The sequence below is a fragment of the Sylvia atricapilla genome, chromosome 3 (assembly GCF_009819655.1).
Source record: "Sylvia atricapilla isolate bSylAtr1 chromosome 3, bSylAtr1.pri, whole genome shotgun sequence".
Classification (NCBI taxonomy): Eukaryota; Metazoa; Chordata; class Aves; order Passeriformes; family Sylviidae; genus Sylvia; species Sylvia atricapilla.
The window spans coordinates 72,922,196-72,947,593 of NC_089142.1; the positions used below are offsets into that span (position 1 = coordinate 72,922,196).

Here is a 25,398-nt window from a genome sequence, read left to right on the forward strand (position 1 = left end):
ATGCTGGATTCATAAGCCCCCTTGTCGTCTAAGTCATATTGTGTATTATGTGGTGTATGTTAGAATGGCTACAATCATACACATATGTTATTTTAAAAGAAAAATATTACACTTCAAGGAAAATATGCTTAATATGAAATCAATATATTAAAATTGACTGATGTGATGGAGTTTTGTACAGTGAAATGAATCATATTTTCTCCTGTTTGCATGTGATGAGGAGCAGTACAATTAGCTAGAGCTAGCAGTTCTGGCCACTTTAAGAAGGAAATGCAAACAAAAGAGTGTGATGGACTTTGAAGTAAAAGAAACTGTTTCCCAGGAGCAAGTTAAAGAAAACAAATGTTAATATATTTGTTAAGTTATATAGTTAAGAGTTATGCTAGAGGAGGAAGAGGTTTTTTGTTAACCTATTATGCTATGTGGGAAACTCTAAAGAAGAGAGATATTTTTATTTATTTCAGTGAAAAGTTTTGTAAAAAACTGTATAATATCAGATCTGAAATCCATTTGATTGACATCAGTGCAGCTGGCCAACCTGTCATAGTGTTTAAATCATAGTGCTTAAAGCTGGAGTTAAAAACTGTCATAATTTTAAAGGTCCCACTTCTGTAAACACTTCCTGTTCCATTGAGTTATTTTGGGAGTTTTAGCATGCAATGGTTTCAAAGAAGTGGTGCCAATAAGAAAGTATAGAAAACAGTATTGAAAAACACTTACTTTAATTTAGTAGGAAATTATATATTAGATGTCAAAGTGCCTTTCAACTTAGCCATGTATGCCTTTATTTCTGACATGGTTTTATTTGTTAAATGTTTGCTATTTTGTGCCTGATGGACACAAAGTTTGGCCTTATGGTTCAAAAGGAAAACAAATGAGAGAGTCCATAAGTTATAGTCAAGATGTAGAATGTAGGGCTTCCTAAGAGCTAAATTTAAGTTACATGTCATTAGTGGATGATATTCAAACCATATCCAATATGCATACTCTCATTTTCATTTCCACCATGCTTCTAAGTTAGAAATTTCTAGATTTAAAAATTGGAAAGATGTGAAAGTACAAATACATTCTGCTACAGTTAAAACTAAAAGATCAGCAGAGTGACTGAGATTTACACAGCAGCTGGTGGGAACAGTGTTCTGTTGGAGTGTAACTGGACCACACAGCAATGTTCATGACAGAGATGCTCACAAGACAATGGTAGCTCTTTATTGAGAGTGATGTTGGAGTCTGGAAATGTAGGCAGATTGCAAAAACATGCAGCCAGTATTAATGAATCAGAAGATTTTGTACTTTTTTGGGCTGTCATGCATAAAGAGTGTAAGGTATGTATGACAGATGTTGGTTTATGGACTAAATAGCAGGATATAAAAACACTCAAGTGATTTAGGCTTCTAGTTTACAAATCCTTTTTGAGGATGGAATTGTAAGCTGCTCCCAAGTCAGTTATTTAGTTACCACTTATTTGTTTGTTAGATCTTTTATTCAGTACTTGAGCTTTTAGTCCTTTATAAAGTCAACTCATGGAGACTCTAACTAACTGTTGTTGAATGGCCTGAGATGCATTCCTCAAGCAAACTCATTATGGGTGGTCATAATACATTGGCAGTCTGGGAGAGTCCATCAATAACAAATAGCTCCTAAATAGGATGTATCATGGGTGGTCTAAGAGTTTCCTGGGAGGGACAGTTTCAGGAAGACGCTATGGCTTGAATGACTGTAATGGTCTCTGTTTATAGGTGTGTTCTTTAATTCATGCTAAGCTAGTTCTGCTAGCCTTGTGAAAACCACTCATTTGAGGCGACATTAAAAAAAGAGAAGATACTGCAAACATAATAGTCTCACAGTTAGCAGTCTCATTCTTAGGCATACTTTGATAAACTGGGTTTTTATATTTAAACAAAGAAAATCAGAGTTTACAACTCAGTTTATAATTATTGAGGCAGGTATAGCTCCTGGATTGTGATAAAATAGTGAAATATCAGAATATTTGATTACATATATTGCAATAGCTTTAAAAACAAATAAACTCTTTACATTAATTGGTATAGTTGCATTCTTCTGGAAGAACATGGTTTTACTTCACAATACTGTATACAGTTGCACCCTTGTCCTGCTGTCCAAACCACAGAATTTTTCCAAACTTTGAAGTTGAAAGAAATTTGTGTGCCAAAATGTGGTGGAGAAATGTTGAATTGTTTTTCTAGTATGGAAGTGAATCACTTCAGTTACCTTCTTATTAGAGCAGAGTTTCATTTTGTTGACTCTTTCTTAAGAATGACACGTCTAGTAGTACAGTCCTTTGTTTAAAAATGTCTTCTATTTCTGATGATTTCAATGCCTCCTATGTAATCCTCATATGCCAATGCACTTCTCAATCCTTAATGGTTTATATTAATATATTTATGTCAGAGATGACAAATTGCAATCTAGCCATGACAAACCAGCAAAGTAGCCTTTTCTTTTTCTTTTTGTTCGTCTGGGTACTATATAGGATATTAGTATTAGTCTGGGTTTATTCTTCATTAAATCCAATCTAATGTCTTTCTATAAAATGCAAATCCTACAATAGCAAAAGAAAAATATTTTAAGTGGAAACAAAGAAAAAACAGAAAAGCATGTTGCTGTAAACAGCTATTATCATACTGAATCATGCTAGAATTTTGTGGATGTTTTCATTTTAGAGTGTCATTTGTTTACTAATTTCTGACTTTTTTTCTTTTTGGACAAATTATTAACACATGTTCTCTCAGCTCTTAAGACAAAGTGTTTTCATATTTTTAAAGCAGAAAGTGAGCAGAAAGACATTCTTTGCAATTTTTGTGTGCTTGCTCTTGTCTGTTCTGAAAAATATTTCAGTAACATGAATTAGCTGCTACAATCATAGCATGATAGTATCATAGCATGATACTTTCATGAAGTATCTTTCACTGGTTTATGAGAAGACACTATTGCAGTTCTCTACTGCATTATTTTGTATATTTTTGGTAAACCTGACAATAGTCTACACTGCTCAATTTTTTGGCAGGGCCGAGGGAGGGAGGAGAAGGGAGGGAAGGAAGGGATCACAAAGAAAAAAACAACAAAGTGAGTACACTGCATTAGTATTGGTTAATTCTGACACATGAAATGGCCGTAAGGGCAGTTAGGAGTGAGCTACTGGTAATTTTATGGTTTGTTGTGTGAGAATATGAACCTGTCCATTTAGTTGTTGAAATCTGTAACATGGCTCCATTTTTTCTTATACCCCTACTTCCCTAACAATATGAGGATTGGGACAGACTAGTGAAGCCTTTCTTTTAGCTGCAATTAAGGGCTTTTGGGTTTTTTTCTGTAATTTGCTGTTCAGAAAACTGTAGTTGAATAAGGCTACAAAACTGAAAGGTTGTTTCTAGATCAACATCGATAATTGAATGTGCAAGCTAAAATTTGAAAGCATATTTGATTTCACTGCCAGTTTGCTTGATAAAAAAATCAGAAAAATCAGGTCTTGGTTTCATTTATTTCCAAAATTCAAAATGTGAATCTAAACCAAACTCTTACCTTGCTACAGGTTGATTTCACAATTCATTTCTTGGATGGTATATTAGTGTTGATGAAAAAGTAGATTATCCCTTTTTGATTTTGAAATCACATCACTATTCTGTGGTGCATGACTAAGTAAGACTTTCTGTATGTGCACACACTTCTAGAGATCATCAGGAAATCTATAACTTGCCATCTTATTCTGAAGAAAACTTCAGGTCTTACTAGTATTCATTAACTTGAACCATTTGTGCCTGCTATTATAGTCTGCTTAGAGTTGTAATGCTATAAACATCGTCACTTGTCATTGAAGATATTTATTTCCTCATAGTATTAAAGAAATGCATATATTTTATAATAGTTAAATAACTTTCCCAGCAAAATAAAACCCTTTTTTTTTTGATGGATAATGACAAAGAAGTCTTCCATGGAATTGAAGCACATGAAAGCAAATTAATGATATTTTTGTGCTTTTGCATGTTTGAATATTTCTAAATGAGAGTCAAATTAGGCAGCAATCTCTTCCTCTTGGTACAGCTGAAAAAATATTTTTTGCACAGCTAGATCTGATACCATGTGTGGATAATTAAATCTTGTGGAACTGTTGACAGCCCTTTTTGATTTCCATGTGTCCTTATCCAAGCTGCCTGCCCGATTGTAATTTCAATGAGTTTCTTATTAGTAAGTGGCTCAGCTGGACAGTACATAATACTACTTTGCTTTGGAAATTCAGCAATGATGAAATGTCATTTTTGGCTTACTTTTGTAAGTCAGTGCAAATGCTCCCAAATACAGTTTTAAAATAAAGTATATATTGGCTTAGTTAACAATACAGCTCCTGATTATAACTGTCCATATTGAAAATCACTCGCCAGTGATACAAAGGTGCAATGTTGTAACTCTTTCAGGGACTGTTGATGACATCTGCCAGCTCAGTAGTAGGTTTTAAAAAAATCTCATACAAACGAATATTTCAGAAAGTGAAATATTTGCAGAGTAGCTCATGTGTTTCTGTCTCATATTAACGGACCTCAGTGGGTGCTGAGGATGAATAATGAGTGGTGGCCTGATGCTATCACCACTCTCTAATTTTGTTCCTTGCCTTATATCAAGTACCAGAACAAGATCAGTCATAAAAGTATTTGTAGCAAAACCGAACTGTTACTTCCATCTTTGCCGGTCTGTTTTTTAATGATTTTCTATGCAGAATTGCTGATAATGGAAAACTTTCATGTGGCCAACTTTCTTAAGAAAGTGTTATTTGTCAAGTGTTGCACATTTGTCAAAATTATTGACAGGGCACTGATGTTGCCAGAAATACAGCCACCATCTAGGCTTGTGCATAGCTTTGGATCTGTAGGTAAACTGTTCATGGAAACTGCTTTGGAAACTGCATGATGCTGAGTCAGAAGTGGAGTAGGATAGAAATGGAAAGGAAGGATGACAGTGAATTAAATGTAGGTAAGAAAGATGCAGCAAGGGGAAAAAAACCCACATGAACCCACAGGGGAAATAAAGAAGACAGAATTATCTATTTTCACTGAACTCTAGACATTTGTTAAGGATGTATTTCTTTTAGACAAGCACTAGGGAATTTTCTAAACCTCCAACAGATGAGCCAGAGAGTTTGCAACAAGGTAAGAACACATACACTTTTTAAGGAATTACTTCATGAGCATTCATTGTGTGTCTGCTTGTCACAGCACTCAGAGATTGCTTACCGTCACTTGTTATAGATGGTATCCTGCTATGGAGTAATTCTATGGTCAGTGTGTGGGCAACTGAGAGTAGTGGAATTTCACATCTGTCCCACACTCAGCATGCTTATAGCTAAATCTTCACATTCCAAAGAACTTTAATCTGTGCCTGGCATTAGCAATTTTTATTGAATGCCCATTTTGGGTTTTTTTGAAGACTTGCAAGTAATATTTCTATTGCTGATGCAATTTGTTCCTTTTTTAAACTGAGAGGTTATATAAAGACTATAGGTTTATGTATAACTATTTATGAAATCTTTTGAAAATAGTAAACATTTTCAATTTTAAGAATTGTATAATTAAAGAATAATATTTGTCTCTTTAAATTTTTAAATCACAGTTATTTTCCTCTACTTGCTTCCAACTGATTCTTCTTTATGTTGCTCAGAGTAAACATGTAAGAATTTCTTTGTCTGTGAAGACTTTTACAAGAATTTGTAAGTCTGTGTGGAGGTTTAGGTCATTATGTGAAAAAAACTTTATCAAAAATGGACATTTTTCCTAATAACCTTCAAGATTTAATAGTTTCAAAGACTAACAGTACACCTTACATTCTTTTACTTTATACTACCCTGACAGGTAACCCCAAAGATTATTACAATTATGTTTAAAACTTCTTGGAAGAAATTTTCTTTGGCACTCACGCATCATCTTTTTGGTTTTCCCATGATACCTATTAATTTAGTTTTGAATTTCAAATATCTAGCCATGCAAGTAAAAATACATTGATGTAGTATTAATTATCACTTTACAGCATTCCACAGGTGTTTGATTTTTTTGAATGTAATGGCAGGCTAATGAATTATATGTTGCATTTATGTCTGACACAGATTAGTTGTGCTCCTGTAAACAAAATGCCCAAAAATTGATGCAGGAACAAACTTTGGAAATTTGGTGGTGAAAATTATTAGCTTGTACTGAAGATAAAGAAGGGAAGGTGGTGTCCAGTCACAGTTTCATTTTGCATCAAGCAGTGATAATGGTAAAAAAAAGGAAGGATAAAACCAATTAACCAGATGAGGTAAAAGGACAAGGTTACAACGGGTCCCAGACCTAGATAAATGTTTTAGTTGTTTCAATTAATGTGGAAGACCATATCCTTGAGGTCCTAAGCAGAAAAAATTGTAGGACTAGCACATAACTTAGAGGTGATGATGTAAAAAGAAATTTAAGTAGCAGATAATTTCCAATTTTCCTCTCTCAGCGACATATTATTGTCTACAGTGACGGAGAAGGTTTGAGCGAAAATTGCCCTTGTGAAAGAGAAATAAAGATCCTTGTTCTAATCTTGTTGGAGTTGAAAAAATGGTGAATCATTATACTGGCATGTAGATCGGTCTGGAAGAGAGTTTTAACTGTAAGTCGTGCTTACAGAAATAGCAGCTTGACATTATCTAAAGCTAATATGTAAGTGGGGGAAAGAGAAAAATAAGAACAAACTTCTGTGAAATGTTGTTGGGGAACATATTGGGAGATAAGAATGCTTTTCAGAGGGACTGATTAAAGATAATCAGGATAGACAAAAAACATGGAATCCAATTGAGATCTAACATCCAGGAAAAGCATTGTCAGCTGTATTGAAGACAGCTTGATAGAAGCAAGTGAAGATGACACATTTATTGTCAATTATGTCTAGGAACAGATAATTTAAAAGAATATCAGGAATTGTTTCAGTGAAATTCAAGAGCCAAAGGTATGTTAGACAAGAAGAATGCAAAAAACCCTGACCAAACCTGACTCCAAACAGTTCATGCTTTGTTATTGAGTAAATGATGATTATCTGTAACTGGAGAAACAAATGTGGACAACAGCAGGCCTTTTAAAGACACAGAAACTAAGGAGTGTTTACATTGGGAGGAGGAAGAGTCAGATGACATTGATATGTTAATGTATGAGACTGGGCCTCTGAGGCAAGAGAAGGAATACAGAAGAGGAATATCTCAACTGACAAGGAAGCACTGCAGTAGGGGAAAAGAAAAGGAAAAGTAGAAAATACTGTGGAGAAACAGCGATGACTAGAAAAGAAACTGTAGGGATTACCAATATGAAATTTCATGCTAGAAAAGAAGCATTATTTAGCCAAGGTAGTAGCCTCAACAAAAGCAGAGAAAGATGAATCTCAGATTCTTTATTGAAGTGCTTGCTGACCATTCCTATAGGTAAACCTTTTCAGTTCACCTGCTCAGCTGAAGCCAGGCCACTCCTTCATTCACATACATAATAAACAAACTTAGTATGTCATTAGGGCAAGGGTTTGCTGGGTACTTCAATTGCAATCCCTGGTAGCCTAAATTTTTTTCTTCTGTAAAACTTGTCTCTGAGGTCTGTACTCATAAATGTGTAAAAGATAAACTGTCATGAAAAATGCAGATAGATCTTTACAAGTGGGTTTTTTTTTTTAATTTAATCTTTTTGGGTATTACATATCTTCATGCAGAGTGCTGTGAAACTCATGCTTTTGAGGATGGGCATGGAGTAGAGTTGTCCTCTTTAAAAGTGTTTTGAATACTTTCCTCTCAATTTTAATGTACATCAGTCGGAGTCTTTCAAAAAAAGTTTCTTTATTAGCTCTGTAGGGCAATATAATATTCCTTATGGACTAAATTTTATGGGAATGATGGCAGCCCAAGGATATGCTGTTTCAAAGTGACTCATCAGTCTTACAACTGCTTTAAGTTCTGACTTTTTCATGAACCAAGGCAAGAAATTTGCTTTATGTATACAGTTCTTACTTGTGTGAGCTTATGCCATTGGTATTTAGATATTTACATGCCGAAATAGTTCTACTTTATGTTCTCACATATGGAATAGTAGATTCTCAGAAGGCTAACTGTATTATTAATCAGGTTGCTTTATTCAAAAGGTACCATTGGAAGGTGACACATTAGAAGTGGGGGTGCCGGTCAAACCTTGACAGTTTCATGGTCTTGGCTTTGTACTGGCACTTGGAAAAAGAAGAGGAGAAAAGATTTTTTTTCTGTTTGAAAATTCTTTTGTTCCTGAAGGAAATACATCTACTAGGTAAAAATGTAATAAGATTTCTCTCTGTTTTTGATCTGCCTATGACCTAAAGGATAAATCTTACTCAAGCAAAACTTATAGGAAAAAAAAAATACCAAAAAATACAAGTTTGTTCTTTGGGGCATATAAGACAGTGATTTCAGTAAAAAATTAATCTTCAAAAGAATTAATAGAAATTTATCCCACCAAACTCCTAAATCATGACAAAAAGAGACAATAATTAGCAATTAACAATACAATTAAACTCACCAAACATAACAGAAAAGAAGTTGAACAAAGTCCAGAAGGAAAGAAAACAATAACAAAAAATGATTGTATGTTCACACTCAGTTCTAGTGCAAAGCTTTAAAGTTGCAGGAAAGGGTAGAATGAACATTTATAAGATGAAAAATTCTTAAAACAAGAAAGGGTAATGAAAAATACTAAAAAATCAGTAAATACAAGGTAGATAAAAAAGAGCTATACCATATATTTCCAAGACATTACATTAGAAATGTAATACATTTCAACAAGAATAAGAAATAATAATTGATTAAAAATTAAATACTAACTCAATAACAATAATGATAAAAAATTAAAAAGAACAAAATCATTAAACAGAAAACATTTGCTCTGATAGCTGAATGGGAGAAAATTTGTATTCTGCAGCAGTGGATTCTCATGTTGTTTGCATGTAAGATACAAAGGATTTTCTTGATCATTGCACATAAGGATGGACTGCAATAGTAATTGCAGTGTCACATATACTTTTGTGAGTGAATGCAGTTTTCCAGGCTTATAAAAATGTATTTTTAAATCCCAGTGTTCTGGGACGAAAATTGTTTTAGTAAGTGTGTTGTTTTTAAAAGATACAGCATTTTCAAATACTTGTTAAAGTTTAGAGAAAAACTGGAAAATAGCTTAATTAATTATAGAAAGAATTTCAGTCCTTTGTGATAGAAAATACAGTCACAGGACTGAAAATGCTGGGTTTGACAATTTTTCATTAAATGTTTGTAACAGATCCCCAGTGCTATTTTGTTTGGCTGTGGAGTCTGCTTTTCAGGCCAAGAACTTGGGGTTTGATTGGCCTTACTAGGACATTACATAGCATGTATAGTGAAAAATCTTGATAGTTGGAGACAGGATCTATTTCTAAATAGAGAATTTGTCTAAAGGTTAGTCATTGTAGTTGTACTTAATTTGACAGTGATTTTAAAATACAAGCAAGTGTGTTTTTTTGTTTTGTACGCTCAAAGTGCAAGATCGACTGACTGATTGCTCTGACTGACATTAGTGGAAACAGCCAGCTGTTTTATTTGGAGCAGTGTTGTGTCTGGAGGCTGTCATGAAATGATAACAAATAGTAGCAAAGCCTACTGGAGTAATACCTAAAGCCACAGTCAAGATGTTATATAACACAATAAATGGGGAACCCAAATACACTAACGGCTTCTTGTGGGAAAGGTACAGATACAATAGGGTTTTTCTCAGAACCTATTCAGGACAATATTAACATCTTGAAACTCTGAAGAAAGACTTTCTTAGTCCTTTTGTAGTTATTTTCTGTGTAAATATTTCACACAGATGAGTGGAACCGATTTTCATAAATTTTCATGCACATTTCTATATCTGCCAATTACCTTGGCAAGCTTAGTGTAAGGATAAAATTAAAACTGACCTGCAAACTTTGCGGAAAACAAGACTCCAGGCTTTTATAGCTTCTGCAATACCACAGGATGTGTTTCTAATTTTCCATTATTTACTTTTTGAAACTCTTAGAGGATGTACCACCTCTCTTCTTAACTATCCAGCAGAGGTAAATTTCTTTTGAGGCAGTGTTTTATTTATATTCTGCATATTTATCTTCCACATTAGTTTCTTTGTCTTGATTATGTTGCGTGTCTTGATTTTGCACCGTTGACCTCCTATTGTCTCCTAAATGAATAGACTGAGCTTCACCTCTGCTTCTGGTTTGGGACCCCACTTCCACTCTTTAAAAGAGGAACATACAGAGCAAAGCATTTGGATATTTAAACCCTGAATTAGGCAGAAATATCAGGAAAACCTGACATTCTCTCTGCTGTTTGTCTCTTTAGGAGCTCATGTTTGTTCATTTTTTAAATTCTTATTTAGTTACTGAGAGAAATGTGGGTGTTTTTAGTGGAGAATTTGGTTTTAGATTTTAAGGATTAGTTGGTCCAGGCATTCTCACCTTCTGCATGGCTGCTCAGGAAGCTCTTAACAACTTGGATCAAACCCCAGTGCTTATGTATATTATGTGTTAACCATTCAGGGGAGTACAAAGGAAAGAAAAAGTACAGAGCTCTGCTTCCCCTGAAACAGCTGATGCCATGAGCTTCTGCTGCTAGCCATGGCTTCAACCATAATAGACCTTTTCCATTTTTCCTCTATTGCTATAGCTCTACTGCTAACAGGATCACTTATTGGAAGATGCCAGCTTTTCTTCTCCAGGACCAGTTTAGGATTCCCCTGTTGGTTCTATCATTTGTCTTTATCTGAAGCTCTAATACAGTCCTTTAGTTTCTGCTTTTTCAGAAACTATATTTCAGTTAATATACAGGAAAGCAAGGCATCATTCTTTCAAGAAAATCACATCATGTGCATGGTAGAGATGTCATGATTTCAGGACTGCTTACCAGTCCAGACCTATTTAATGGATTGGAAGGAATCATCAATGCAAACTTTGTAAATCTGCTCCAAGGAATATTGCATGACTCTGAGGGCTAAAGCAAATTTACTTAGCACATAATTAATAAAGGAAACTGAACATACATAGTGAAGAGGACTGGCCTTCCAATGCTGAACGTAATCAGATGCATTTCAATCCCAGAAGACCCATTTCTTCTCCATTTGGCGTGAGGAATTCTGTGAACTGCGTGAAGATACACTTGGCATCAGTGTCTGCTCAGTGCTCTTGTGGAAGATAATTTAATTTTTTATACACTGATATCTGTAACTTTGAGCAATTGGTGTTTTCTCCCTCTAGAGACCATATCACAAAAAGGAGTATCAACTTGCTGTGAATCTTTATGTCTATAGTCGGGTATCTTCTTTAAATCAAAATGACCTTTTGGTAATCACCGTCTTTCCTGGAAAAAATACATAGATGCAGGTTTTTTAAAAAGAACTACTGCATATTATTTATTTTCCCTGATATGATTACTCTTGAAGCTTTCTCTGTGTTCCTCTCCAAAGTAGTGCCAGCTTGTGCATATCTGCTGTGAAAGTGCTGGGGAGAATTTTCAGCAGCAAGATGTCAGCTCAATCCAAAGGGACTCCCAAGAAAATTCTGGAAGTGTGTCTAAGCTAGTGATGTGTGTACATACGGTTTGAAGATTGCTTTTATAGCAAGCTATACAACTGCTAAAGTGCTCTGGAAATAATATTGTTGAAAATGTGTGTTCTCTGTGTGACTTGCTAGCTAGAGGAAATATTTATAATGGTGCATATTTAGGGCCTTTCATATTTTGTAGGATTATAGTCAAAAACATAAATAGAAATCTGCATAATTGCTAATGACAATAGAAAATAAATTAAAACATGATTTTCAAAAGAATGTTTTGTATTTTTACAAAAATATTTTCATTTCAGCTTTTCATTGTGATATATAATATATGCTGTCCAAAAGATAACAGGTTAATGAGGAGCTGACAAAAAGCAAAGTTTATCACTTTTATGAACATCAGATCAGTCCTTTTTTTCCCAAATGGCAGCAAGCAACATTAAATAATTGTTTATAAATAATCTTCATAATATGAAATGAATAATTCCGTATGAGCCTGCTATTGCATTATGTAATTGTAGTGGTGAGGAAATTAAAATTGCACCTTTGACAAGTTTATTTCAGCTACCAGAAAGATTAAGCCTTTTAATTTACTAAAGTTAAAATGAAAAGTGAAAAGTGAAATCCATTCACATTTTCCTTCTATTGTTCCTTGCTTCTTTTTGTGGAGAAATGAAGAGTATTCCAAATGCGATGACCTACTCTTTGTAAAAGTACAAGATTACAAGTAAAGAAATAAGTACACCCTCATCAAATATTTTACACAGGAATAGGAAACTGTTGAAGAGACATATTTAAGTTTTAGTCATTAAGACTTAAAATATGGAATTAAAAGATTTAAAGGTGAATCTGCACAAGATTTCATTCATCTTAAAAATGTCTTTATAAAATTAAATATAATCAAAACAGGACTAGAGAGTTTTTTTAATTATTCTGTATTATGTAACTTGGAATATATTTATAAATTCAAGAAAACAATACTTTAAAAAATATCTTACCTGTATAACACATGTAAATTCTCCCTCTTTCGCTCCTGTGATATCCTGAGTGGTATACCAGGTCTTTCATTCTATGTGAGAAGTTCCACTTAGCAAGAGTCATCTACATTTATGTGTCCACTGTTGTGCCCTATTTTGCCATTAAAAGTTTGCATCTTGGCCCACTTCTTGTAATTACTAATGTCAACAATTATAATCCCAAAATATTAGGAGTGTTTGAAAAATTTTAGAATAACCATCTGTTGAATGGCAAAAGTGAAATGAATTACGGCCTTCTCCTCAAGGTGATTTTACATTCTGTGGTGATCATGAGTGGAAAATTCACATCATGCAGCTGCTCATACTGTTAGATAGGTGCCTGCACTGTACAAAATCATCTTCCACTTTTTGACAAGAGAGCTTTCCCATTTTAAGTCAGGAGGGCACTCAGATTTAGGACTTATCCTAAATCTTTTATTGTGTTAAATTCCAAGTGACAATAGCTTGTGACTCTCTGAACAGAGCCTGTGAAGGCTATAAAGGCACACTGCTGCTAATGATATTAATGTACTCTTTCATGTACAGACAGTTGTAATGTGTCACTAAGGAGTGGGAAGGTACTTTTCTCTGGTGGTGACATCTCATTATGTTTTATGGCTTTTGGCTGCCAGCAACTTTACTTCATTATATATGGAAAACACATTTGGCTTCTCCTCTTCTTCAAAGTTCATCTTAAGAATTACTTTCAGTAGTTGCTTCCAGAAGTATTTTTTACAAAGTGGAATCTATTTCATTCTCTGGGAAAGTGATAATATGATACTAGAGCAATGATCTTTTTGTGAAATTACATTTTTATTGCTGTGATTAAGAAGGTACAATTCTGCAGCTCATGCATAAGGTTGAATTTAAATCCCAGGTTAAACTTTGTTTCATACATATATGTATGGAAGATGCAAATACAAATTTCATTGTTTTCTACCATTTTCAGCAAGATTAATAGATTTAATTAATATCTGGAATGATTCATATTTAACCATTGTACTTCTGCTTTAATAAATTTCAGAATACACGTCCTTAAGGTCAACAGTAAATATTAGGAGGCTTTAGAATATTTAACTTACATAAAAAGATCACACTATACTTTTAGGGTAGGGCAGAACTGAGGGTTTTTAGCATTTCCATTAATTTAATATTCTTTAAAAATTGCATTGGTGGTATTTAAAAAAAATGTTAAAGTAAATGCAATACAACTCAGTAGTAAACTTTTTGGTATAAGCATATAAGATTAGTAACTAATAATTGTTTATTTTCTTTATTTAAATTGTTAACCCAGAAGTAAACTAAAACTGAGCAAAATTTAGGATGCCTCCAGCCACTGTGGGAATTTCTAAATGTTTTAATGATATGGTTGTTTTTATATCCCTTTCTTTGAGCTGATAATCTGATACATTTTATTTCAAAATATTTTAAACGATGGTGACAATTTAAACTGTATATGTAGGTACACTGAAGAAATGCATCCACCTGCAGTTATTTTAAACTTGGTCTAGATCTGCCAGGCACAAATGACTTCATTATGCTGCTTTGGGCCTCTGTGGTCAGTACTTAACACCTAAGACCTTTTTTTATAAAAAAATTGTTCTTTCTCAAACCTTTTGTAACACAGACATTATGCCACTTGGAGAAATTTTGTAAATATCAAATGGGGATAGAAACAACGCTATTCAGGATGAATCATTTTGAGAATTTCCTTTTACTCTTGCATTTTGTTTTGAAAATGTTGAATGCAACAAGTAAAAGAAATACTTTGATACAAAAGGCTTACTCTTTCAATAATTGTCTTTTGTGACACATCATTTCATAATTAAGTAACTATTTTAAATATGGAAATTGCATGAGAATATCTGGGTTTTGGTAAAAAAACCCCACAGTATACTCTGAATAAACATATTCAGTCATTAGAGTGTGGAATGATAAAAGAAGAAATCTGAGGCTGTTAAATTCTGATACAAGCTTCAGTTTCAGAAAGAAAAATCTATTCCTCTGGTGTTTCAAGGATAATTAGGAGTGTAAAACTACTTTTTTGAAGAGGAATGCCTGATTACACTTGTGTGACTAGGTTTGCATGAAAGAATTTTGGGGTTTTTAGTATATTTTCCTGTGAGCTAATGTCCAGATTTTGAAGTGGAATTTGAAATTATACACCTGAGTGGGATGCTAGTAAAAACTCTTTTTCATGTTTTCCTCAGTTTATTTAGTTACTGAGTGAAGAGACAGAATTGTAACGTCAATGATGTCATGCAAACATTAGTAGCCTCAGAGATTATGGCAGGCTTTTGAAGAATGTCTGAGATTACATTTAAGTTGTTTCAAACCCATCATTAAAACAAATGATCTGGAAAACATTCTTGATCATTTGTCCAGCCATCTGAGTTCCAAGTGTATTTTGCAGACTTTCAAAAGTTGCTATTGTAAGGATAGAGTAAAAAGTATTCTCCAAATAAAAAATATATTGAAAGTACCACTAATTATAAATATTTTTAAAACTTAAATGGATTTTACTTTAATCTACACAAATTTGACTAGACTTGGAACTTTCTTTCTCATGTAATAATGGTTGAACCAAATAACTGGACTATGCTCTTTGTTGTTTTTCATCATGCAGTATTGTCAGATCTCTGCTTCACCAACCTAATATCACAGAAAGGTTGAGACTGGAAGACATTATTGGAAGTTAACCAGTCCAATCCCTCTGATCAAGCTGGGCCACCTGCAGCAGGTTGTTCAGAGCCAGTCAGCTTTTGGATATCTTCCAGAATGGAGGGTCCACAATCTCTCTGGGCAAATGGACAGCAATCTGACTGCTAGATGGTCTTCAATGAGCTGTAATTATTACAACCCCTTTGTTACAATAACCCACATTAAAAGTGGCTATGTGGCTGAAAAAATCAGCAGCCAACCGTCTTCTGATGATGCAAATTTGTGTCTGCTGTACAGAGCTTGAGATAGAGAGCTATTGAGAAGGGAGAATTGCCTGAAATCCTGAAGTAGTGCAGAGTTCTTAGTGGAATTCTATAGTCTTTTCATAAAATTTTCAAAAAGTATTCCTGAGAAACAATGATCATAGAAAAGCTTGTCATCTCTTTCCTAGTTTCCTATGTAGTAATCAAATGAGTGAGGGCCTGGAACGGACTTCTAGTTGGAAGTTTGGGGATAGAAAATTTTAATTACAAAATGGATCTTGATTGTATATGGAACAGATAAACGTTTCTTGATCTAGGATACTCTTTCATTCCATGTCTTATACTTTGTGGTGAAATGTCAGTGCAGGTTATTATTTAGTTAATCTGGAAATGATGCTGCCAACCCCTGCACATAACTGCAGCCACATGCTATGACCTCTACTGAAGGTTCCCTTCCATCAGCTCCTCTTGTGCAGCATCAGTTCTTTGATAGTACTCAAAACCATGTAGGTCCTGGTCTAAAAGTGTTAGCTATTTGTAATATATAAACATCAGACACAGACACAAATATGTATATATGAAGTGAATATTAAATAAAACATTCAGAAGCTAAAAGAGGAAAAGTCTTTGAATGCATACAGTAATCAGCTAATAGATACAGTAATGCAGGCCATAAAAACCATTTTCAGGAACATGTTCTAGACCATGAATTCTGAGTGAAGTGAGCTTCCCACTGCCTCATCCTGGGTAAGGAGCCAAACTCTGGGAAAGGATGGCAGTTAAGACATTTCTGTGATTTTGTTGTTCCTCTGTTGTCCCTGTTGCCAAACATCTTCCTACTCTGTGTGCTGGTCTGGATTCCTTTTTGAAGTGCTTACTCTTTTTATGCCGTTTTATGGACAGCTGAGGTGACCATCTAAACAATGAATTCCATGGTGAAATATTTTGGTAAAAGGAACAGTTGCATCTGAGATGTAACTGACTATGATACAAGTCAAAGCAATGAAAAAGTGGAGTTACAACATGGAAACCAGTAGAATTGTCCAGTTTAAATCTGGTTAGGAATGAGAATCTGCTCCTTAGTCTTTCTTTATTCTTACAATTGAAAATATTTTTGTAACATTCCTATTCCATATCTCAATCTCTGCAAGACTTTAAAGCTCTGTGAGTCTCTTTTTATGACTAAAAAAACCAGATGAAACAGTCAAGATGAATACCTAAAGCAGAAGTGGTAATCTTTGTTGGTGGTATAAACCACAAAACCCCAGAAATTATTTCCAGCTCTTTGTAGTTGCTGGTGACTTTCCTCTCAATTCCAATGGGACCGTGGCTTCATCCAGGAACATTGAAACTGTTCAGCTTTTTTATCAAAAAACAAAGAAGTACTGACTTGAACTCTCAAAGGAAATAAATTCCAGATATGGATGCTTACAGGCTGTTTAGATACTGTAAATATATAACAAATTGTAAAAGTTTAGGTTGGGTTACTGTAACAATGGATAGGTTTATTTCTTCTACAGTTTTTATGTATATAAACCAGTGAAGTAAGACATTTCAAGCTTCCTCAGTGTAATATCCTGAGGCAAGCCAGCTGCATTTTAAATGCTGTTGTGTTTTATATGTAAATTGATGTGTATTTATAAAGACAGTAATATTAACTAACATAGCACTCTTGTTTAAATGCATATTTCTGAACCTTTTTGGGCTCAGTAAGAAAGACTCTGACGTATTCTTCATCTGAAACACCAGTTCTTTATCTGAAACACAACCAATACATAACCAACTATTGAAGTTTGAAGAAAGTAACAATAAACTCTATGTATATCTATGGATATGAACTTGTGTCTAAATGCCCATATAAACATGCATTGTTAATTTACAGCATGATTTTACCAATAGGGGGAGTAAAGCAGAGGAAATGTTCATGGTATGTTTTCAATTTCTTATTGATGTTGATATAATAGAAAGAAAATGGAAGCCAGAGAAGAATTAGCAGTGGTAATGAGATATAGGAATAGAAATTATTTTATCTGTGACAGAAATAAGATTGAAATAGCTTCAGGTGATTAGCATGGTGCCTCTAATTAAGATAAATTAGAAACCTATTTCTTGGAATACTGGCATGACTGGCACATGAAGACATACTATTGGTTGCCGAGTTTTGCACTAAGTGCATTGAATGAGGGATGGCAACATATGAATGTCAGACATCAATCAATTTTTGTAGTTTATCCAATCTACATCAGTGGTGCTAAATCACTACATGGGACACTCTACCAAGTTTTGGACATTGCATTTCAAGAAATGCTCTACTGATCTCAAGGAATATTATCTATTATTGACTCCAGGAGACTTGATGCAAGCACAATTTAGCATCTGCTAAAAAAAGCCAAACTTGTATACAAGGTAGCCAGGAACCATATTTGGCAATTTGAGGAATAGTATGTGAAGGATAGTATGTCACAAATTGCGTCACTGATGAACAAAACCTCAAAATCACTTCTCAGTTCTTACACAATGAGTGAAAAAAATTTGATTCTTCCTGTGTTGCCTGCAGCAACTGTGTCTCAAGCGTTGGTAGTACTGTGCTACTTTCTCTGTGGCTCTTCAGAAGACTCTAGACTAAGTTCTCCCTTGTCCAGTCTCACTGAGGATGGTGTGGGTCCTGTGAAAAATGTTGAATTAGAACATTGAAGTCTGCAGAAACTAGAAATGTCCTTGCAGTATGATTTTGCTGTCTGAGATGTGTTCTGAACACACATCAACTCTGTTTTTCAAACACATCAAAAATACCTCATTGCTCCTAATTTGATAGGAAAATTACTAATTAATTTAGTGAAAGTATAATTCAGGAGTCTGAAGTAAGAGTCAGCTTTCTGTGCATCTGTAATCCGGCAAGGGAAGTCAAAACAACTGAATGTGGCTTACATATGCATACTGTAAATTAAAGATCTTAATTACAGTCCTAGCCCCCAAGAAGTCAATTGGAGCTTTGCCAAGGGAAAAAAAAATCCTACCTTAGGTATGAGGGCCTGTTTATTAATTTAAATAAAGCTGAATGCATTGTAAGACTGTTTGCCTGAACCTCAGATGAGAGAGAGTATTTGACATAAATGGGTCAGTCTTGTTTTAAAATTTCTTCTTTTTTGACTTGAATACTTTTATCAGTATTGAGGTGTTTTAGTCCTCTGCTCTGTTCCTTAGCCTAGGAAAAGATTCAATAAATTATTCCATTTTACTGGGTTTTGATCTTTCCAGTTACAGTTCTTCCTTACAAACTTTTATGTCTGTAGTTTCTTAATTTTAGACCTGAGATATGCAGTAAGACATTTACTGTGACTGCCTTTTGAACACATGTTCAAACACAAGCCAACTCAGTTTATTTATTAGAAAGAAAAACTAATTTACTGGTAATATTTTCTCTAGTTATTTAGGTTGAGAAAAAAAATAATATGGTAGTATGAAGGAAATGTAGAGTGTGCAGGGATTGATAGAAAAAAAACCAAACAAAAAAACCAACAGCAACAACAAAAACCAAAACCCTCAAAGAAAACAACAACAGCAAAAAATCTCAAGCAACCAAGCAACCAAAAAAAAAACCAAAAAAAAACAAACAACCCCCCCCCAAAAAAACCACCCCCCCAAAAAAAACCCACCAAAAAAAAAAAAAAAAAACAAAAAACAACCCAACCAAACCAACTCCAAAAAACCCTCCACAACCAAACTCAGTATATCCAGATTTGTGAACCTAATTTGAAATGGAACTGTAATGAAGAGTCCAAGAAAAGTTAATTGAGTAATTTTAACACATCAATTTTAACAAAAGAATTATTGGGAGTTACTAATTTTACTTGCCTATAAAATTTCATGTTAAGTGAAATAGATGAGAATTCTGTTTTTAATGAGCACATAAATAGTATTTATTGAAGGCTGACAGCAAAGAAATGCAAGTGCTGAAGTAGTAATGCATTAAAAGTATTATGCATTAGAGAAACTTCCCAGGAGGTTCCAGGAACATCTGTCCAGAGGAGATGAACTTAATCTGAGTCATAAGGGAAGAAAAAAGGTTTTAAAACTGAAGAAATAAGATGGGAAACCAGGAAACTGCACTGAGTGAAGGTAGTCCTGGGTGATCTGCTAGGCTTACCACAAACTTGGTGGAAGAAGGGTAGTCAGTGGAGGCACTGCAGTACATGCTACAAAGTGTATAGTGAACACAGACTGCACCTTGCTGGCAGTGGAGTTATGCTTTACATTAAAGACAGCATAGAAGAGAGGCAAATTAATAAACCTCAGCAATAGTGAGTCCTGAAGAGGCTGAAATTCCAGTCCTGTTCAGGAAGAATAGAATATTTTTATACCTAGTTATCTTTAAACATATCTGTTAGTTTGTTTGTGTGACTAGTGAAAATACTGGATATGGTGGATCTGTTACATTTTTATAATGCTTTTGATGGGGTTCTGAACATTTACGTTGTCTGGAAAAATATTTTTATTCCTTGACCTCTCTACAGCCCCAGCTTACCAAGTCTGAGTTTTCCTCTTACAACTTAAATCTGTTGAATAATTAGGCTTCCTATACAATTATCCTTCCTATCAATTCAAGAAAAAACTTTCTCCTCTTTAAGGCAAAAAGCCTACCCAGAGCATCTCTATATAGACATCATCAGTGGGTCCTTTAACAGTTGCTTAATGTCTTATTCATGGTGGCCTCTGATCTTGAGTCTGAATAGGGAAGCCACCTTTGATATGCAAAGCATATCAAATACAGGAATTAGAGACACTCAAATTGATCAACCCTATCCATACACTGAGCATAGTGGGAGGAAAAATGTGAGCATGTCATCTACAGGTACTATAAAAACTGAAGTCCTCAGCTTGAGTGGTAATACATGTACTTACCCCTATATGGTTATGTGTGTATGATACACCTCAAGCAATTATGGTTAAAAGCTCTCAACCTGTTTTTTTATATTTTCTCCTCAATTTTCATTTCTGCAATAGGAGAGCTATCTTAAGAAAAAAAACCTTTTGTCTTCTGTCTGCAAAAAACCCCATGTGGCTTTGATCTAACTGATTGAATGCTTAAGAGTGCAGCTGTCAAATTAAACACTCATTGTTCAAGAAAACAAATCTTTCCAAAGTGCTACTTGCGTGTCTTCTGTTCTTGGCTTAAAGTACAAAATCAGAGTTGGTAAAGCCTATGCACTATAGATCTTCAGGAGTAAAGGTGATGAAATTCTATGTTGCTTTAGACTCTACTTTCTGAACAGGAAAATTGTAGTAAAATCCAAATCCATAATGTCTCCTTCTCCTGTTGCTCTTGCTTGTTGCTAGTCATGAAACAAATGCAAAATTCAAGTTCATTGGTTCTACTTGTGGCCTCTTATTTTCATAGAATACTTTGAATAATGAAAGCTGAAAATACTAACCCCTTAAAAAGTATATTCCCATCTGTTCTGCTTAGATACTGGACTTTTGGCCAGATGACACTTTTTGCTGTGCAGTTAATGGACTTTTTAAAAATTTGTGCCCCTATTTTCATATTATGCATACTTACACTAACTAAAAGAAAGAAAAAGGACGTTAGGTACCTGTAACATGAAACCAGCTGAAATTGCTTTGATTCTTGTTATTTCCTGAAGTACAGCATTTCTTGAAGCCTGCCCTGTATACATAAACATATACATATATATATATATGTGTGCATACATATGTGTGTTGTGTGAAATATTAAAACAGAATGTTAGATATTAGTTTGATGCATCTCGATACAAATTCAACTGTTTGTGTTTGTGGCTTAAAAAAATCCAGGTCTCTAATTTGCAACATTGTTTTGGGTTTTGCTTTTTTCCTGTGTGATATCACTACAGAAACAAATTTCCCTCCAACCAAAGGCAATTCTAGAAAAATATATACATTGTGTTAATATAAAAGGTAATGCAGTAGACAATGTCTTGAAAATCATACTGTTAACTGACCGCCTTCCAACACTACATGTCACTGGTTTAGCTTAAATATCCGATAAACTTCCATATGTTGTGCAGACCATGAAGTAGAAGAGAACTGTGTTCAAGAACTTGTTCTCCTCCTCATCCTGGTGCCAGATGTCATAGGTAATTTTAAAAGCTTGAATTTTTGGTAAAAGGCTCTAAAATGCACAGAAATTCAATATTCTCTTCTGCCCTACTTGAAGGTCTTTTCTTCCCTCATATATCCATCAATATAGAAAATAGTCCACACTTTCATAATATTCCATAATGTTCTAGTGTTTGTCCCATAGGAAACCTTTACAGAGGTCAAATTATTCACAGGACTGATGCCAAGATTCGAATACATAATAGTAAGACATAATTAGTTTGGGAGTTTGCTTTGTTTTTTTTTTTTTTTTTTTTTTTGGTTTGTTATTTTTTTTTTTCTTTTCTTTTTTTTTTTTTTTTTTCTTTTTTAATGGTGTGTAGTATATTGACTTAACTGCTATAGAGATTTCAAATCTAATGTAAAAAACAGTTTTGGAGTAGCATGTTTGGGAGCTAAGGGGTTTGAAAGAAGTAACATATTCACATTATTGGGAAATGTAATATTGGCATAAGTTAAACATTTTTTAAAAATCTTATTGAGATTTCTATGGTTCTAAATACAGTTGAGAACACTATTAATCAATTTGAATAGCTCTTAAGTGTGATAAATCAGGAATTTCAAGGGTCCTACAGGCTAAATTTTTAGTTAATTTACTCCTATTATCTATGTTAATATGTTAATATTAATTATCTATGTTAATTTGTTAATACAAATTGCAATTAGCTTTCTCTGTTATTATATTGCCATTACACTATTAACTAGAATTTCTATATTGCTTGAAATATAACACAAATCTGGCAGAGTTCAAGAAGCTTTTGGACAAGTGTTCTTGGACACGTAGTGTGACTCCTGGGGACAGTGCAGGACCAGGAGCTGAACTCAATTATCCTTGTGAGACTCTTCCAACTTCTGTGATTATACAAAGTATGCCACTTACATAAGTGAATATGCTTTTTCAGCTGTCAGGCATAAGAATTTATTCTAAAATCTGAAGGCTAAACTGGGCTCTCTGTGAGTGTGTATTAGCAATTGAGTTTGGATCAGAAATGTGCTTTTGAATCTCCCAGTTGTCTCTACTCATCCTGCTCCACTTCTCATTGCTGTCTCCTTAGTTAGAGTGCAACAAGCTTTCACTCCATTCAGCAAGAGCAGAGCTAGTTTACATTAGCTCATATAATGTCTAAATATATAACTCAAGAAAAAAGTCATTCTGATGACAAAAATCACCATTAACACTGAAAGAACTCAGGATGCTAATGACCAATTGACCCCATCAAACCCTCTATTTTTATAAAATCTTTCTTTAATAATTAGACATTTTTGTATTATGTGTGTTAACTGTCTAGTAATTGGTTTTTGTTAGGCTCTTAAAGCATTGGTTAGGCTAAATAAAAACAACTGGCTCTGTATATAGGTATAGTTCCTTTTGTTCACGGATATTGAGTTAGATACATTGGATATTGAGCATATTGGATATATGTTCAAGATATTGAGTCTAACACTTCTCAGGAGAATGCAGTCAAAGACCAACCTCATTTTATCAACTACCAAGGAAAACAAGTGGAAAAAGTAAGAGAAAGGGGAAAGGAAGAAGGACTTGAGAGACAACAGTTTAGAGCATATGAGCAACAAAGAGGGATCTTGAAGCCAGAAGGTGGGTGTTTATATTTCACCCAACAATTCAGTGAATGGTTTGGTGCTGCCAAAAGCATAGAGGTGGTTAGTTGGAGTAGAAGGATAATTTTAATGGTTAATGAAAACAGAAGGTCCCTGAAAGCAGAATATAATAGCAGTGTAGTGAATGCATTTAGCAGGTAGAAGCCAAGTTGTGTTTCAGTGCTGTAAGAGGACATCACAGGAGGATTTACCACACATTGCAATCTTTGAGGTTCAGGTTGTATACTAGGGAAAAAAAGTAAGACAACTAAGAAGGCACTTAAACACTGGAATGAGTTATGAAATTTCACTGAAATTTTTCAAGACTTAGCCAGAAAAAGCCATAAATAAAGCCATCTGATTTTTTTCTGTAGCTGCACCTAGAGCAGGAAGACGGACAAGATGACCTTCTTAGATCTTGTAAAACTTCATTTCATTTAAAATAATTTTATTTTAAATTGAAAGCTAAATGGGGTTTCTATATTATGTCCTGTAATAAAGTAGAATTAATCTCTTATTTCTCAGGTTACATTAGTTTTATTTTGACTACGTGAAATAACGATAAAAGCTTTTTTTTTTTTTTTTTTTTTTTTTTTCCACACAATAAATGGCTACAGAAATTTAGAAAGGACATACTACTTAGGTAGTTTACATTTACATCATCTTTCTAATATGTCCTGGTTTTGGCAAGGACAGAGTTAATTTTCTTCCTGGTAGATGATGTGTTTTGGATTTAGTATGACAATAATGTTGATAACACACTGATGTTTCAGTTGTTGCCAAGTAGTGTCTATACCAAGTCAAGAATTTTTTTAGCTTCTTCTGCTCTGCCAGCAAGAAGGCTGGAAGGGCAGAAGAAGTTGTGAAGGATAAAGCCAGGACAGATGACTCAAACTGGCCAAAGGGATATCCTATACCACATGATGTCATGCTCAGTGTATATAAAATGAGGGGAAAGCTGGCTTAGTGCATCTGCTTGTGAAGTGTCTAGCCATCGGCCAGTGAGTGGTGAGCATTGTGCATCACTTGTTTTGTATATTATAATTCTTTCATCATTATTGTTATCATTAACATTATTGTTGTTCTCTTCCTTTTGTGCCCCATTAAACTGTCTGCATCTCAACCCATAAGCTTTCTTACTTTTATTCTTCTGTTTCTCTGCCCCATCCTGCTTGGGGTGGAGCAAGTGAGCAAGTGGCTCTGTGGTGCTTAGTTGCTGTCTGGAGTTAAATAAAAAACACAATAGTAAGTGGAGAGCTAGATATAGACATATTGCAAGTCTTTGGAAGTATGTTATTATCTTGGATAACTGTAAAAAGTAGAGTTGGAGAAATTAGATTTTGTGGTTCTGGATATTCTATATTTTCAGGTTGTGTAAGTGAGAGTAAGAAAAAAGAAAATAAGGGATTATGAGTCACTGTCTTGGGAGATAACACTTATGAGAGATTAGAAGAATTGATCATTGGAGATATTGATAGACGGTCAATTTATTGACCACAGAGTTCCTTTATCCAAAGGAATAAAACAAATGAATCAATGTATCAAAGAAAGAACAGATGAAGAAAAATGAGGATGCAAGAAGTTAACCAGATGAACTGGTCAGAGCTTGAGATGCCGGTTTGGTTCCAGCCCTTCAGATTTTTTATCACTGCTGAGAAATAACTGTAAATCCTAATATGCAAGGAGTAAACACCTTGAATTTTTAATGACTAATAAGTGATGTCATTTGTAGATCATCCATTTCTGAGATACAACAGGTTTTCAAGCTTGTTTGTAGGAGTAAGTGCAGAAAATAGTATTGCCTCTTATTTTATAATTAAGATCTTCTCAGCCTGGTGAAAGAAAGCTAATGCAGCTGGAAGCTCTTTATGCAATATCTTCAAGACTTGCCTGTTCATAAAATTTTTCAGTATACTTTCTTACAAAGGAAATTCTTACTCTACACTTAACACCAATAAAAATCAGAAGACTGTGTTTGTTGGTATGCCTGATTTAATTCACAGTATTTTCCATCTTCATTTATTCCAGCTCATTTTCTTATTTCTTCCATATTCCCTTCTTGAGTCATACACAGTGAAGTCTGTTTGAATTTCTATGTGGTTTTAACATATGCTTCAGTTTTACAGACTGTT

The 25,398-nt window shown here is 34.3% G+C and overlaps 1 protein-coding gene across 1 annotated transcript in view; it reads left to right on the forward strand.

Annotated features, from left to right (window-relative positions):
* The window catches only part of WDR27 (WD repeat domain 27), an 88,086-nt gene that overhangs the window by 62,184 nt on the left and 504 nt on the right, over window positions 1–25,398 (forward strand). The gene's annotated exons all lie outside the window — the stretch shown is intronic.